General features: G+C 43.6%; 1 long non-coding RNA gene across 1 annotated transcript; it reads right to left on the bottom strand.

Annotated features, from left to right (window-relative positions):
* Positions 1-11,944: 11,944 nt before the first annotated feature.
* LOC117193373 lies at positions 11,945-14,921 on the bottom strand. The gene is made up of 2 exons (XR_004474580.1): positions 13,542-14,921; positions 11,945-13,488 (listed from the first exon to the last, which is right to left on the bottom strand). It is a non-coding gene; the product is annotated as an uncharacterized LOC117193373 (long non-coding RNA).
* Positions 14,922-18,132: the final 3,211 nt, after the last annotated feature.

The following is an 18,132-nucleotide window of genomic DNA, read 5'->3' as shown; positions in this document are numbered from 1 at the left end:
CGATTAGGGCTTGTCAGGCACGGCTGCCGACCGCCGCCCTCTTCTACTTAATCCACCCCAGCCCTTCCATTTGCCACTCCTTTCCAGCCCACACTCTTTGTGCTGCCTCCTTTTTCAAGTGCGTGCAACAGTGCGTATGGGAAATGTGTATGGCTTTGTTTGGGGGTTCGGGTTCCAGGACTCAGATTCAGATATGTGGCTGCTGCTGCTGCCTAAGTAACATTTACTCTCTCTCTCTCGCAGCCACTCTGTTACCATCACAATGCAAATTTACAGTTACATGCTTCGATTGGCAATTTAATAAAGGTAACCTTTTCACACACACACAGAGCGAGGGAGAGGGAGACCCCTGCAGAGCCCTGGCCAAGAGGCACCCACAAACCCTTTCACAGACAAACCGCATGGCACACGGATGAGAGGGGGAGAGGGGCAGCGGGCTAGTGTAAATGAGTACGTGGGTTGCCAAGGGGTAAAGGGGGGAAACGCGTTCACACAGAAACTGACGTGCTTTACATATTTAATGTTTAACTGTAAATTAGGTTAAAATGTGTTTGCGTACTGAAGTTTTTTCCTCCTGCTACGCAGCAAACTAGCAGAGTTTTCATCGTGGAAAACTGTGGCATACATCATGACACACCACACGCCACACGTCACACCATTACCCCGCCAGTGTCCTGCTCCTTTGGCTCTCGTTTCCTGTTGCGGCTTCAAGTGTTTGCCTTCCATTTGCGTCTGAGGCTCCTCAATTCGCTGCTGCTGCTGTTTCCGGAGGATGCTGGCTTCCAGTCTTTGTGCTGTCCTCCCCCTAACCCGCTTTGACCCCTAGATGACGGCCATGTGACCTTCGTCCGCGCTACGAATGCACAGTTCAATCCACAGTGGTAGCCCCTTGGGGTGGCTGGGCGGTGCAGATCGGGGGAAAACTGTTCACGCATTAATTAACAATTTATGATTGTGCCTGTGGGTGGACGTGGACGTGGACGGTGGATGGTGGATGCTTCCGTTCGCCTGCGTTTGAGTGCATTTGCAAACGCATTAAAAATAATTTCATTTGCTGACGCCAGACGCCGCCCGCCCCTCCCTGCTGGATGGCCCAAGGATGGGCCATCGCATGCTAATGAACAGGACCTTAATCGGTCGGATTTCAGGCATTTAAAGGGGACTTCCTATGAATTTAAGTATCCCGTAGATGGGAATATGCACTTTCAGGCAGTGGGCGAGAGCTTAGAGGCCCCCATGGCTTTACTTCGGAATGGGGCTGCTGGGAATTGTTTGTCCATTTTTTGGGCCATAAAATTTAACAAATTTGATGTACAAATTTGTATATTTTTATTAGCACTTTCTCTACATGCAAAGCTCACCAGCAGCGGATTAGAACGGACTCGAGTCCCGCAGCTAAAGATACCCTCGACAAGAAATCATTTCTTCAAATTAAGAAAACAATGGTTCTTATCGCATTAAAACAAAACGATTAGGGTGCTAAGTGCTGCGCAACAAGATGGAGAGACTTTTGTAAGGATACAGCCAGTGATATCGTTTGCATGGAAACGGATAAGTCAGGAATCCAGAAGCGGCAGCGTCAATAGGACTAAAGAATGTCGAGAAATTGTTCTCTCGTAAACGAATAAAATGAAAGAAATTCTTCGTTTTACTTTTTAATACGAGGATGCTGCGATGCTCGTATTTATAGACTTTAAGGATAAGCCAGAGCCGAAACATGAAAATGCATTTACATAACAGTTGTCGAACGAGAACGGGAATGGGAACGAGAGGAGATGTTCCTGTGCCCCTCCTTCTGCTTCTGCTCTTCCTCACAGAATGGTTATCTGGACAAAACTGAGGCCAGCAGAAGAAGAAGGAGAAGAAACAGAAGAAGACGAAAACAAGGCAAGTAAGCAGGAAAATGTAATCCCAGCCAAGCGGAGCAAACTTCCGGCAAACGTTGGAAACGGACGCTTCAATGTATTGGGCACGGGAAATGGCAACAATTGGCAACAGCAGTGCAGTAGTGTGCACCAGGAGAGGACGGGGGCCCGGCACCGGCAGCAGTGGGAAATTGGGGCGCTGGCGAGGGCGTGGCACCGAACCCAAATCTAGAAGCTGTATCCAAGACTCTGCATTCAAATCATAAGCTGAATAATCACTGGGCCTGAACCGAAGGATATAACAGGAACAGGCACAGGCACACAATGCTGTCAACAATAGACTTTACCCAGAACCCCCTACGGTGGGCGTGGCACCGGGAAGAGGCACAGAGCTAAGCAGGCCAGGTATGATGAGTCTTAGAAGATCATATCTGCGTACAATTTTCCGGGAATATTTGTACCGCATCATCGAAAAGCTTCAGGATTTGCCAGAACAATGGACAGTCAATAGTCAGAAGGGCAGGCAATACTCTGGAGAGCAACACTTTCTATGGATCTATAATGCTCCAACGACTAAAGACGATTTTCTATTGGCCTAAACAAAAGGAGCAGTCTTAAAGTGTCGCCCAGAGAACTGTTACACAACTTTCCCTCTCCGGCAGTTTTTTCCGGGTTTTTGGGAATTTCATAATTTCCCTTTATAGAGTTCTGCCTACGCGATGGGAAAACTTTGCTTCTATGTTCGGTTAGCCCCCTCTTCGGCCTTGGGGCCTTCTGTTCTAATACAATTTTCATTTTTTGCTATTGAGGCAAATTTTATGGGCTCTTGGCTCGTCTTTCTTTATATTTCGGATAAAGTTGTTGAAGGTCTTTTTTAATTGAATAACTGACATGCAGCTGCCAGTGGCAGTGCCACAGCTACTGCCGGTAGTGCTAGTGCTGCCCCTGTTTGTGTTTTTCCGTGCGGTGCACACGCACATGTGCTCGGCTTTTACAGTTTTTGTGTGCACATTTAAGCTCTGAGCCTGCTTTTATTTTGATAAACAAATGGCAGCCCAATTAACCCACGCGATTGGTGGCACAACAAACAAAGCTCTAGGCCATTAATACTCGTATTTTCATTTATGCACTGTGTATGGTATTGATGTGCATATCTATAGGGTACTATTAGTACTAAGCATACCAATCAGTTTCGATTATTTGTATTACAATTTCTCAAATATCTTGCGGCTCTGTAAAATGCAAATATATGTACGAAGCGAGTTTAAACCTATAAAAGAGTGTCAAGCCTTTCGTTATCGTATGTAACATATATAATATTCAAGAACAGGACCTACTGTTTAATGAGCTTAAACCATCAACCAACTGATGATACTCGTAATTCTCGGGGACTATAAAGTAGTCATCTGCCTTAGTCGACTCTACTGCATTTCATCCAAGATATGGGAATTTTCATATCTACATATCACTTACTTTTGCGTTGTCCATTTCAGGTGCACCGTTTTGAGTGCATTAAAAGCAAAATTGAGCACAAAAGATCCTGTTAAAGGGGCTGCAAAAAGGGCTGCGATAGCTGTTAGCACGAAACCGTACACTGTTGTTGCCGTGCATTTCGTTGAGCCGCCAGTTGCGGTCGCGATTGTCTTATCTGCTGATCTACGAGCTTTGCTCCTCTCACGCCATGCCCGTATATGCTCTCGCAATTGGTTCATTATCTTGTTCTCTCAGTAATTACAACACCAATATTAATGCGCCCATCCTTGGCGGAGACGTCTCTCACAAATACGAACCTGATGAAATTAAACAGGCTAGTCCGCAACCGGTACGCGCTCTCTTTTCGGGTCTTGTTAGGCTTAGTACAACAGCCAACTTCGTTCTTCTCTCTCTCATCAAGCATGGCGTCAAAGCGCTCTCAGTAGGGCTGAGCTTAAAATAACGGGACTCTACATACATGTACATATGTATATACTTTGGTGCATAGCTGTCTTTGTGTTGATGCACATTTGGGCTTGTTCAAAGCCTTTATTCTCCATCATATTCTATTATTTTGAATCTATTAAAACTCTGTTCTCAATCATTCTGAATATACAAATTCATTGCTTAAGCTACTTGTGCGTATATATTTGTAGTATTTACATACTTTGCTCTTCGTTTATCGTTCATCGTTATTCTGCTCACTTGTACTACCCAGGCCAAATAGTACGTAAACCTAATTTATATTGAAATTACCAAAGTTGGGATTGACGTTATAGCCAAGCACTAAAATGCGAACACACACACGCACACTACTGCCACAGGTCCCGCCCTACCCTTTCAATGGGGGCCCATCCCCCCAGGGTCCTTGCCCCACGAAAATGGAACCGTAAATGTGTGCCAGAGTTTAAAGAAGCTAATAAATTATTAATAGCTCTGGCATTAATTGGAAAATTTTTCAAATATGTTGCCACTTTTCTACACGAATAATTTGCGAGAATTTTCTTAAACACATACACAGCCAGATGCATACACTATCACACACAGACACACACTCATGACGCTAGTGAGGGAAAACCAATCATTCGGTTTATTATGAAACTCAAGTTTTCCAGCATGCCATTTTCCAGCAGCTAATTTGCCCGCCGTACCCGCCCGCCCCCTCTACCAGTCTATCAAATCGAATGTTGTAAATATTTATTTGTTTATTCTGCGGCTGCATTTTCCTTCTGCTTTATAGGACACACTAGCAGACACACTCGTACCTAAATTTATGATTGGATATACCGAACAATATATGTATGGTGTCTATCCGTGCACTTTGTTGTCGACTACCGCTGACCCTTGGCCATCCGTCTGCCATAAAGTGTAATTTATTGCTTGCAGTTTTCTACAAGGATTCTCTGCTCTATCCCTTCACGTTTAATTTCTCCAACTCCCAATACAATCTACTCGTTATTTCAGCTTTTATGTGTGGTAATTGGCAGAAGCCACACCTTCTGAAAAGACAGACTTCAAGTGGTAAAATTATGAAACCTAATTCGCATTGTTCCATCGATCTTTTCTAGAAAGTTGTTGCACGAAACGGAAAAATGTTGCAAGTTCCCGGAACGCTCGCTCGACTTTCAAGTTGCCCTGAAAGTGCAACAAATTTGCTTACGACATTGTCGGCAATTTGCATTCCTTTACCGGCTGTCATCTGTCGCACAGACACAGACGTGGCTCGTATGTATTTCGTCTTGTATTTCGTTTCGTCTTGGGTTTCCTCTCGGGTGAAGTGGGTCCCGCCTCAAACTTTCCTTTGTTGACGCCTCCATACCGACACTGACGAGTCGAGTCGATTACCAATTTATGTATATATGTACATGTGTCCCCAAGCAAATCTGCATGCTGTTCCCCCGCGGCCTTGCCTCACCTTGCGGCTATTCAGAGACACCCATCGCGTGGTGGCGTGCGGTATCCACGTCATATGACAGCTGTCAGACTGCGTTTTCCTCCTAAATCGTTTGCGGCCAATAAACTCGAAGGTGAATGCATAGAATCTACTGCTATTTAAAGTCCTACTGAAGTGCAAAATTCCACACATTCAATAGAATTCAATGGCAGAATGGAAGGGAATGCCAGGTGTATCAGTAGGGTTCACGAGTGATGCTTCCCCTCAAGCACTATTTCGTTTTCTCTCAGTGTAGCGAAGTATAAGTTGGAATTTTTCGTGCTTCCCGTCCCTGCCACGCCGAGTCCCATAAAAACGGATGTGACATTTCGGTTTGCCATATGTACGAGTATGTATGTGTGTCGTTGCCCCCTGGCATAGCTGGTGTTCCCGTGTCTCCTACTCGCATCCGTATCCGTAACCGGGCCCGTGTGTCGTGTGCCGTGTGCCGCTTTTGTCGTAGGCTATTATTCGTGCACTTAAGTCCATTATCTGGCCTCCCACACACATCGGAATCGGATCGAATCGTTGGGGGTCCAGTATATTGAAATGCAATTAGCGTTTGTCTCCCTATTCCATCACTGGACGGGCTGGATAGATGGAATGCCAGCTGACAGATGATGTATGGCCCGGCATTGCCCGTGGGCGGAGGACGTCACGTGCTGCATGCGGCAGAAAGCAACAAAATTAACGACAGACAATCGGTTTGTCTAATTGTATCACTAGGTTGCATCCACATTATCCAAATAAAATTGTTCCCAAAAAAAGCTGCAAATTGAAATTGTGTTTTTAGTTTTTGTGGCTTATGCCGGAATGGTGATGCATATAAATCTTGCTTGACCATTACCGAACCCTAGCACCCACCCAAACCAATGGGTTAACAAAGCATGACACACTCAACAGAAGAGACATGGACAAATGTGGCAAAAAAAAGGAATTGAACAGCGGGCAAACAATTATTGTCAAAAGCAGAGAAGGACATTCGTGCATGCGTCGACAATTTAGACGAGTGGAGGTCCTTATCGTGGCTTGTAACAAGTCCTTTTAGCCACCCGCCCCTCTCCCTGATGGGGCTCTGTTTGCCAGAGGAACGCTTTTAGTGTCGCATAATGTCGCCCTGGGTCTGGTATTAGTTTTAGGTTCATTAGGATACTGCCACACACACACACACACACACACAGACACTCCCTCGCCCAAAAACACTTAACTAGGATTAGGATAAAGACGAGAATGAGGTGGGGTTCCAGTTGGCTATGGCCTGGCCCACTGTTGATATCATTAACTTATTGCATTTTCCTTTAACACGCTGCTTCGTACGCCCCAGAGCCACCTTCCTCGGAACGCGAACAGGAACGGAACGGCCATATTTATGCATAACATCATCATCATCACAAAATATTCATCCATCATAGTCGTATGGGCCCAAGGCGGGTGTGGGGGTGGCGACATCCACCTGGGCGGTGGGTATATAGCGATGGGGCATATAATATATATAATTTATGCACGTAACTAGTTTGTCATGTTATCCTTTTGGCCAGGGAACAAGGGAACGAGCCCTGTTTCGTTTTAGCAGGAGGATGTCCTCGATTGGGCTCTGACGTCACGGACTCTAAGCCAAAACAAAAGTTACACTCAAACCCTTTGATGCTCCATAGCACTCTTCTATCACTCTTCTCAAATACGCCAGTGAAAAGCAAGTTGCTGAATACGAGAGCGAAAAAGGAGTCGTTCGAAGAGAAGGTCCATGTTGACCATGAAAACTGTTTGGCCAAAACGCCGGGGGACGGCGGCTGGAACGGAAAGTTGGGTGGGGGGGAATCCACTCTAGACCATAACCCTAATCAGTGTCCAGAGCGGGCAGCAGTGTAGCGAAACATAAAGTCCACTTTTGGTGGGTGCCTCATCAAAATCACTTTATGCTAATGGCCCAGACATTTGCATAATTTGCCAATCCCCATCCCCAGCCAAAAGAATTCCCACCCAGCCATTCACTAAATAAACTATATATATATATATATATATATATATATATAATTAAATATGCGACACTTCAGTTTACGTTTTAAAAAAGGTTTTATTCTTCACTTAAGCTTTAGCGTACATTGATTAGTTATTTCCCCGACGATGACTGAGGTCTGAAGTCTTGAACGGAATTAACTTTGGTTGAATTCTCCGACGGTGTCGCGATTGACGTTTGTCTTGAACAGAACTGAGTTGGCTTCTTAGATGCAGACTATTTATATTATGATGCTCGGTTTGGGATTCGGATTTGGATTCGGAGGCGTTGGCTTCGACTTCGGCTTCGGAGATGGAGTTCGTGACTCGATCGATATGTGGGAAAGGCGGCTTTTGATGAAAGGCTTCCGCTGCGTATGATCGGTGTTGCATTACTTGGGGGTGGCTGAGAATAGGGCCTCTGATTGGTCAGCTAGGATGGTGTGATTCTTGAGAATCGATTCGTAATTGATCTCTGAAGAGTGGCGTGATTCTGGTGCGGCTGGATTCTAGTGCGGCTGGATTCTAGGGCGGCATCTATTGTTTTATGTTCAACTTCCAGTTTATGGTGTTTGTTTACATTGCCTGCAATCGGCTACGCGTAGTCCATTTCGAGCGTAAGATTGTTTATGAGGGTTCGAAGCTGAGGGTGTCGTATTTTTTTTAGTATTGTGGGTGCAGGGTAATAGACATAGACAAGGGTATGCGGAGCATGGACTATAGATATGTCACTCCCCCATTGTTAGATTTAAGCCTGTCCTCAGGCGATTATCCTTGGATATAGTTCAGGTGCGTCTAAAACTGTGCCTGCTGGGGATTCCTCGTCTTCGTCTGAAGGTGTTTCTATGTGCGGGTCGGTTTTAGGCTTATTGCTTTTACTTAGATTAAACAATTTGTAGCTTAATCCTATTATGATTATGACAAATAGTAGTATTAAGCTTACATGTAATACATTATTTAATCGCGTATTTTCTATTACGATTTCTTTGGTTTGCAAATAAGACAATGGTTTAATTTTTGTTACGTTATTGTTGATGTAGATGCTTTGTGCAAATTCTGGTATGGAGTTGGATATTAAGAATTCGTTTAACTGTACACTGCAATTATGTATTTTTATTAATGCGTTACCTTCTACTTTTATTTCTTGGTTTAGGCAATCTTGGTTTAATATGGTTTTTGGTAATTTCCAAGTTAACAATATATTGGGTTCTATGAAACTTATTTGAAAGTTTTGGTGTGCTTTGGTGTATGGACATTTTGTTTCTACTTGTTTGACTATTCCTGAAATACATTCGTCATTTATTTTTCGTTTTGATTCTTTTTCATATACCTCGTTTTCTAGAAACTAATAATTGTTTTGCGTTAGGTCAGTGAGGATGTTATTATCTTCATCTGGATATGGGACAATTTTAAGTATAGGAATATTTCTGATCTCTCGTGGGATGTTGGAAATTATTAGTAGTTCGTTAGTGTCTGTTTTCAACCAGGTAGATGTTTTGATATTTAATAATTTCTCTGAATCGATGTGTTTCAGGTAATCCTGCCTCAATAATTTTGGATTAAAGATCACCAATATTGTTAGCTGCATGCCTAATTCAATATCCTCTATGTACTCTGTAAAATGTTGAAGGTTAAATATTAATATCTCTAGCTTATTTCTATCATTATCCCTGTTTAATTTATTGACAACTTCTATGCCAGAATTTACTGCTTGAATTACTAAGTTTAATTCGTTAGCTTGAACACTGTGGCTAGCCAGATTGTTTATTTTCCCTTCTAATTCGACTTTATCATCTTGATCTAATGTTCCAAATAGATATTTATATACTGTGCCTACTGCAATTATAAGGCCTCTTTTGTTTCTTTTGGCTATTTTGATGCCGTTGAATTCACGTTGCATTTCTCGACTAAGTATTGAACTTGGATTTCGTTATTAAATTGGGTTGCCTGTTCTAGTAAACTCTGATATGTTTCATCTGTTCTTGTTAATGGTATTTGTTTTGAATATGAGATATCCATTCCTTGAGTTGATGGGATCTATCTCTATATTCTGTCCGGAAGACTGTAGGACGGTGAACATTAGTAAGATTATAATCTTAATCATGTTGTAGCTCCGGATTCCCAGTACTCTCTTCGGGTACTCTGCAATTATCGTATTTACTTTTATTAGATTTTTTCTTTCTTTTGAATTTCGTTTTATAGTGGGGGTGATTTTCCTCCCTCTATTTTTCTCTTCAAAGTGCTTTTCGTCTACCTGCCTAATTTCCCCTGTTCTTTTGAACGGGTTAGTTGTTTTTGTTTTAACTAGGGGTGCATTCTTGTAGCGTGTGTCTACTTCAAAGTCGTTTCTATCGTTATTCAAATGATTGATCTTCCTAACTTTATTCAGTTGACTGTTATAATCTGGTAGTCCGGCGTACAGGAAGATATCAGCTGGGGATCTTTTTGTAGTATTATGAACCGTTTTATGGTTATAAGTGTATAGAATTAACTCGAATTTTGTGAGCTTGTTTTCTATGTTATCCTCACTTGAAATGATTCTTAATTTTTCATTGATCGTTTTATGTAGTCGTTCTACATCAGAAACTCCGTTTTTACTGGTAGTGATTTCGATTTTCACATTTTCCGCATTCAACCATGCTTGCAATGCTGCGCACATAAAGGCTGAATCTTTGTCGGCTTTAATTCCCTGTTGCTTGCCCATTTCGTTAAAGACTTTTATGATGGCTCTCTTGGTTTCTAACCAGTCACGACTCTTAACTTCTACAAGGGTAGCGAATTTAGAATATACATCAATGCATGATAGAAATTGTTGATTGCCTACCAAATAGAAATCCATGACATACTTTTCTCTGATATTTTGTATTTCAGGGGTGATTTCGAAGGTTAGATTGGTGTTACGATGCTCTGTTTTAGCAACGTTGCACGTAGGACATTCATTGATAATATTTTGGATTAACTTTTGATAATCGGGGTAGTAGAATTTTCCTTTAAACCAATTAGTGGTCTTTTCGATACCTGGGTGAAGTAGCTCTTTATGATTCTTCAATATTTGTTCTTTGAATTCGGAGTAGTTCGGAATATTTATGAGTTTGGTACTGGATTTAATCAGTTTAGTGAAGTGATTTGGACTGATTATCTCCAGGAATGCCCTTTGGAACAGTGGGAAGTCTACTTCGTTATGGAAATATAGTGCACTCTTTTTGGTACACACATATTCCTTTATTATATCTTTTGCTAATGATTCTGTCATTTCGGTATATGTGATTTTTATCAGTATCTTGTGGAAATAGTGGGATGTTTCTACCTTATCCTCATTACCTTTAATCAGTTCTATTTGCCTATTATAGTAATTGATTGGTCTCTCTGTAAGTGGAATATTATTTGTATTATCTTCTTGCGCGCTATGGACCGTTGCACAATCACTATTAATGGTTTCCCCGAGTAGGTTTTCGTTAATCTTTACTCTTGATAGCGCATCGGCTACATGGTTCTCCTTTCCGGGTAAATATTTTATTTTGAAGTCAAATTCATTTAATTTGATCTTCCATCGTTGTAGCTTCATATTTGGTTCCTTGAGGTTATTCAACCAAATCAAGGGTTTGTGATCACTTAATATCTCAAACGTTCTACCAAACAGGTATGATCTGAAATACTTAGTTGCCCAAACTATAGCTAGTAATTCCTTTTCTATTGCTGAATAATTGATTTCGTGTTCGTTTAAGGTTCTACTTGCATAACAGATTGGTTTGTGGTCTTGCGACAACACTGCTCCTAATGCAATGTTACTTGCATCGGTTGTTACCGTGAACATTCTGTTGAAATCTGGGAATGCGAGGATGGGGTCTGAGGTGATAAGTACTTTCAATTTTTCGAAGGCCTCGACGTATTTTTCCTCTGTTGGGTCTATGACTGCTCGTTTCTTTAATTTGAGTGTCATAGGTTTTGCTATATTAGAGAAGTTGGGAATGAATTTCCTATAGAATCCACATAAACCTATGAATGATTTTATTTTTGTGGTTGTATTGGGTATTGGGAAGTTTATTATGGCAGATATTTTCTTTGGATTAGGAACTATGCCGTTAGGTGTTACTACATGGCCTAGGAATTCCGTTTCTTTCTTCAGGAATTCACACTTATCCATTTGTAGCTTTAAGTTGGCGTCTCTCAACTTTCCAAATACTCTCCTTAGTGACAACAGGTGTTCTTTCAATGAAGTGGAAAATATAATGATGTCGTCTAAGTATTGTAACGTGCAACGAGTCCTGTTCGAAAACGGGCGTTACGATTTGAGAGAGCTGGGCACGCTAATAATCATCCGGCTCTAGCTCGTCGGCTTTGGGGGTGGAGTTGTTGCTCCCTCAGATCAACCCAGACTCGACGCTTCAATTACCAATAATATTGCCAGAATTTAGCGTGCTGCGACTTGTGCTAGAACGGTAGATTTGACGAGAAGAAGATACGAAGCTAAAGAGGATAGAGAACAGGAAGAGAGAGGGAAGCGAAAGGAAAGAAGGATAAAGAGGAAAGGGAAGTGAGAACCAAGGAAAACGGAGAGACATCGGTGTATATGTCCGCAGATGTTATGCGGAGTCTGCACCCCCCCTGCCTTTGGTCATCCTCACGGAATAGCCGTTCTTCGATGACCCCTTTTGACCTTTTACGAAAACGCGCGAGCTAGCATTGAGTCCATTTTGTTCTTTTATCTAAACTTCAACATTATTTCCTCAACACAAAAATTAAATCCGATATGGCAACATAGTAAATGATCTTAATAACTACTAAAAATAGGTGATTCGTAATGGTTGGGTATATAAAGATATTTGATAATGTATTGAGTATATATATAATAAGACTGTAATTCGAGTTAAATTCTAATTATATTCATAAATTTCGCTTTTCGCATAACATGGGAAAATCATTGAATACTTTAAGTTCGTTACTTTCGCTTTTCGCACAAATGTGGAAAAATCATTAAATCTTTTAACTTCGGAATGAGTCGAAAATCAAAGAGGCGGTCTGGCTGACAAAACGTGAGATCCTATGCGGAGTTCAGTCGATGACTGGATGCAGATGGCGTCCCTAATTAGCCAACGATCAGATCGCTCAAGGCAAAGCCTCAATAGGCAGGGGCCAGAGGTTTCAAATTCGCGAGGTTGGGCAAGGATCAGTTGGTTTTCAAAACTACGTACATTTCAACTTTTGGAAGGTATGCTTACTCACTCACTGTTCAATTTCCAACGACGAAAGATCGATCTTCCGGCGTAGGCTGAAAACAAGCGTTAATTCGGAAAGGTGGTTTACAGTACGAAGACTCTATCTCTTGCTACAACTCAGAATTCCCAACTTCGACCTACACCTTGTATGTGGAGCCACAGAACTTTTGGGGGAATTTTCTCCCTGACAATTCAATCCGAACTTAACTGACAACAATAGCTTGTGAATATTTGTAAAGATTGCTTAAGCATGATATGAGTTTAACGAATGTGTAACGAAAATGAATTGAACTAGCGATGTCTTAACAATACTTATAACTGCAAATTCTGAACACATTTCCCGAACTCCCAGGGGGAACTTGAACGTTAATGAGGTTGGCTGATAATTATTCTTCATGAATATACAAATTTTGTGAGATTTTTATACTTTAAACATTAGGATGGTAATAGACGAGGCTAGCCTCCGCTGAACCCTATGATTTGGTGAACTGTGCTCCCTGAAGCTGCTGGAAGTGGAATCCTGGACAGAGTCGGGGCGAAGAGGACAGCCGAAGGCGGAGAATTCTGCCTCTGTTTGGCCGACGATTGGGCAACCAGGAAGACGATGGCCGCAGTTGGCTTCATCACTGCAGCATGGTCTGCGCTCGGGCAACCGAGAAAACGAAGGCCGCAGGTGGCTTTAGCATTGCAGCATCCCTGATTTGCTCCTGCTTCTTCTTCACGCGCCTTGGCGCGCGCTGCTGTTTAACCCTGTCTAGGGTGCTCCTCGCAGGCGAAGGGTCCCAAGCGGGAAGGCGTTTGCTTATTCCAGCCCCCGGCTGACTGCGCTCTGCGGCTTACTTAGCCGGCGACTGGACGATGGGGTGCGTTTAAATGGCGTGGGTCGCTGCCCCACGCAATAAGCGAAAGACCGTCCGGTCTTTGAGCTGTGGCGTCTTTCCTCCGAGCAGGATCTGTCGCCCCGTCACTCCACTTGTACGAGCAAGAGAATCAGCGGTTGCGTGAGCTGCAGAAAATCAGATGAAAACCTGTTCTGTGGATTTTTCCAATCGCACTCACCCAAAATATCGCGATCAACCGAAAGGTATGTCTTTTCCGTACCGTGTCGAGTTGTTTCACAATGGAATTTTCCTATGATGGCACTTCTTACAAAAGATTCGTTTGCGCCCACACCCGTTCTCAACGAGATCTTTAACCGGAAAAGGAATTTGACATGGCCTGTCAGATGTCCAAAGCATCTCTGCGCGTTAACAGGTCAAAGTAACCCTGCGCCTGTTAACAGGTCAAAGTAACCCTGTGCCTGTCAAAGGGTGGCAGCATGCATCCCTGGCCCCGAGATCGATATCATGGTCTTGACTTTCAATTTTTCTTTCAAATCTTAGCCGATTAATCCTTCCCGCCAAACCTATCGACTTCTTCTACGTCGCTTCAGGCCCGCTACAAAGCCCCCCCACCAGATCAGACTAGGGGTGGTTACATCTCCTAGGCTGATACCGCATGAAGCGACTTATCATTGTCGTATGTCCTTTGCGTGGTAGTTCCCCAAAGATCGTCCTTGCAAGTCTTCCAATTCATAATACGCACCGCCAAGCTTTCTTCGAACTCGAGCCTTCACAAACGCTTGTCCGAATTTGGCACTGTACCCTGTTTGGAAGCAGCTTTGCTTGAAGTTCCTCCGGAACACTTCCTGACCTACGGCGAAATCTACTTGTCTTGAGCGCAGGTTGTATCGCTTCTCGTTTTGATCGTGCATCTTCTGCATTTGTACACAGGCGCCCTTGCGTATGATTTCAAGCGAGTCGGGTCTGTTGAATACCAAGGATCGATCGTCTAGTAACTTTAATTTCCTGAGTAGCGAATATGTCGACCCGGCGGTGACCATATGCTGGCCAAACACCATGTAGTACGGGGTAGTCCCTATACTAGCATGAGACGCGGATCTTAGCGCACATGAAATGCGACTTAGGTGCTCGTCCCAATCCTTCTGATCGGTTCGTAGGTACGCCCTGATCCCGCTAATCACTGACCGGTTCACACGCTCAGAGGCGTTCGCTTGCGGTGAATGCACGGCCGTTAAAGTGTGTGTTATTTCAAACCGACTTAAAAGCTTTCGAAACGTTTCGGATCGGAGCTGGGATCCATTATCAGATACGATTGTTTCGGGAACACCAAACGCCATGAATAATTCAGTTTCGAGATACTTAACCACCACGTCAGCGCTTATTTTCTTGACGGGCTTCAGGAAGATGTATTTCGAGAAGTGGTCCAGTACGATAAAAATGCCTATGTTTCCGCCTCTCGACCTGGGATAAGGTCCCAGGAAATCCACGAACAGTCTTTGAAAGAACCGCTGACTCTCCGGCGCTTTCCCTAACGGAGGTCGAAGAACATAATTCGGGGCTTTGGTCGTCTTACACACGAGACAAGCATTGATGTGTGCTTTTATGTCGGATACTAGACCAGGCCAGAAATAATGTCGCCTTATGCGTTCAATAGTCTTGTGGATTCCTCCGTGGGACGCTAACGAATTGTCGTGAGCGCGCGCAAGCACGTCGGGAACCATTATCTTTGGTATCCACAGCTTCCAAGCGTACTCGTCGTGAACTTGTTCTCCGGTCAGATGTTCAGCGCGACGGTACACAAATCCCTTATCCGTTTTTAAGTCCCACTCCCACTCCTGTTTTGCTGGCGTTGCAATGAATGTAGAAAGGTTTTGTAAAATCTGGACTTCTCAGTACCGGGGCTTCACAGAGACATTGCTTCAAGGCGTCAAAAGCTTTTACCGCTTCATCCGTCAAAGTGAATTTCCGTTTGGTGGTCATGACGTCCGTTAATGGAGCAGAGAGCGAAGCGAAATTTGGTACGAATTTACGATACCATCCACATAAACCCATAAAACTTCTCAGTCCCATTAGAGTTTTGGGTAAGGGATAACTGGTGATCGCCTTGATCTTCTCGGGATCTGTCCGGATACCCCCATCTCCTATGACATGACCTAGGTAACGCACTCGTCGCATGCAGAAATGACTTTTAGCAATATTGATCGTCAATCCTGCTTGTTTCAGATGCCTAGATATCTCTGACAAAACCTCTAGGTGCCTTTCAAAATTCGAGGAAACAACTAATAAATCGTCTAAATAAACGAATACTTCGTTCCGCAACCGGGCAAGAACTACTTTATCCATTAAGCGAGACATGGTGCTGGTGGCATTACACAATCCAAACGGCATTACCTTGAATTGGTACAGAGGCCTACCCGGAACCGTAAACGCGGTCTTATCACGAGACTTGAGCTGTTAGGGTACTTGCCAGTAGGCGTCCTTCAAATCGAGACTCGTGATGTATTCTGGCTTCGGCAGTCGGCTAAGAATGCCACTAATCTGAGGCAAAGGATAAGCGTCCTTTTCTGTGAAACCGTTTACCTTTCGACAATCTAAGCAGATCCGAACCTTTCCGGGCTTAGTAACCATTACTATCGGTGAGGACCACGGACTGTCCGATTCCTCAATCACACCTAACTGTAACATCCGGTCTATTTCGGTATACATGGCCTTTGCAACGGCTGGCGAAACAGGAAAATGCCTTTGTTTTACTGGCTTGGCATTTCCTACGTCGATCACGTGTGTGATTAAGTTCGTTTTACCTAAGCCATTTACAGCGAACGAGGGATAAGCGTCTATGACCTTGGACAGTTGGTCCTTTTGGGTTCTGGTTAACGAATGTTGTTCCTCACTATCCTTCGTTGGCGGAGCCTCTATTTCTGATACCCGCAACCTACTAGGCAGTAAATCGTATAAATTCCAGAAATCAATTCCGAGATATAGGTCATGTTTCAATGAAGGAATCAAATAAATCTCTAGTGACTTTTTATCACCTCCGTATTCGATGTCTATCCTCATTTTCCCTGCTATCCGTTGTGCTCTTCCATCAGCGGTTTTAGCCTTTTCCGTGATTCTCTTGTAAGGTACGTTTCCGCACATCACTTCGCTCGCTAAGTTACCTCCTATACAGCTGATGGACGCTCCTGAATCCAGCAAACCGTATACTGTGCGGTCTAACAGTTGAATCGGTAAAAACGGACGAGGATCTCTAGCCATTTCAGAGAGAGCGCTTAGATACGCCACACCTGATTTACTCTTCTTTACTTCTTGCCAGAATCGAATCATTCGCTTCTTTCCCCGAGATTTATTCTTCCCTACGGTCTCTGGTAATCCACAGCCAGTTAAAATTTTTTTTGATTCGAGTTTGCAATCCAACGCTAAGTCATTGTTGCTTTTTTGAAAGTCCGGTGTAATCAGTGATGTCACTGTTGTTGGCTCCGAAGTTAATCGGTGTTTGTGCCTTGATGGCGAAGCACACTCGAAGTCTTCAGTTTGTACTGCGACTTCGGCGTGCTGGACTTGGAGTTTTTTGTACACTTTTCGCAACTTGGTTTATAAGTGTTCGCGGCTCCACAGCCGTTCTGAAACGCAATCTTGATATCTGTGACCGGTCTGATGACAGTTCCAGCAGATTAACGAGATGGCTTCTACCGCCAACTCCCTCTCGGTGTCTGAGTCTTCTCGTAGCTCCCGATCTAGCAGTAGTTCTGATAATTCACGTCGAAATGGAACAGCTTTGGTATACCCATTCGTACTTTTGACGTCTTCTAAAAACATCTCCCGCCTGCGGCACACTTCCCTGAGCTCCTGTACACTTTTTAAATCGATATTCAACAGCTCATGGCGACTTTCCGGACGCAGGTTGTTCTTTAATACACGGACCAACTTCCGAATTGTCCAGGGTACTTCCAACTGATCGGTCAAGTTAGAGATGCTATCGTAAAAACTATCGAAAGTCTCGCTTGCCCTTTGCTTTCGGTTTCGGATCAGCTCTTCGATGTCGACGTCATCTTTTTCTTTGCGAAACTGAAGTCGTAAGGCAGCACATAAAGTATTCCATTGAACTTCAACTACGGCCTTGTGATGTCGCCAGTAGAACTCGTTAGCTTTGCCTTCAAACAAAACACTCACATTCCGGCAAAGCACGGAAAAATTTCCTTCCAAAGTTTGATGGGTCAATGCCTCTACTCTATATATGAATTTATCTATCGATGCTCCGACTCCCGAGAACTTAATTTTCCAGCCATTAAGTATATGGACTACTTTGTCCGGTCTCTGGGATAAATCAGAAAAACCGCTTCTCAATAGTGACGGATGAGCTATGCTTTGGGGTTCTAGTCTATGGCCAGGACTAGTTCCCTCACCATAGTTGGTTGCTTGCAACTGCTCGGACAACGGCGTTGAAGAACGGTCTAAAGCTGCGGTGACAGTGGACTGACTTGAGGTTCGGGTTAACTGTTGCATTGAATCAACTACCGAGCTTTGAATCAGTTCTGCCATTCGTTTGCTTAGTGAAGTGAGCAATCTCTGTTCCATTGCCACCAGATCTATATTTTTAGAAGAACTCGCTTCTTCTCCCCCTTTGGCACGTTCCTTAGACTGAGCGCGAGAATTTGGCGCTACTACCTTCGGCACCGCCCCGCTTACAGTTCTACACCTGCCTTTACATACCGGGCAAACATTGCTAGTCTTTAAATGGGTGGTCATACAGGGAAGATGGAACACGTGCTCGCAAACCGATCTGAATACCTCATCCGTGGTCAGTATGG

Source organism: Drosophila miranda, assembly GCF_003369915.1.
Source record: "Drosophila miranda strain MSH22 chromosome Y unlocalized genomic scaffold, D.miranda_PacBio2.1 Contig_Y2_pilon, whole genome shotgun sequence".
NCBI lineage: Eukaryota > Metazoa > Arthropoda > Insecta > Diptera > Drosophilidae > Drosophila > Drosophila miranda.
Note: the sequence above shows the minus strand (reverse complement) of the source record. Positions and strands in the feature narration are given on the sequence as shown.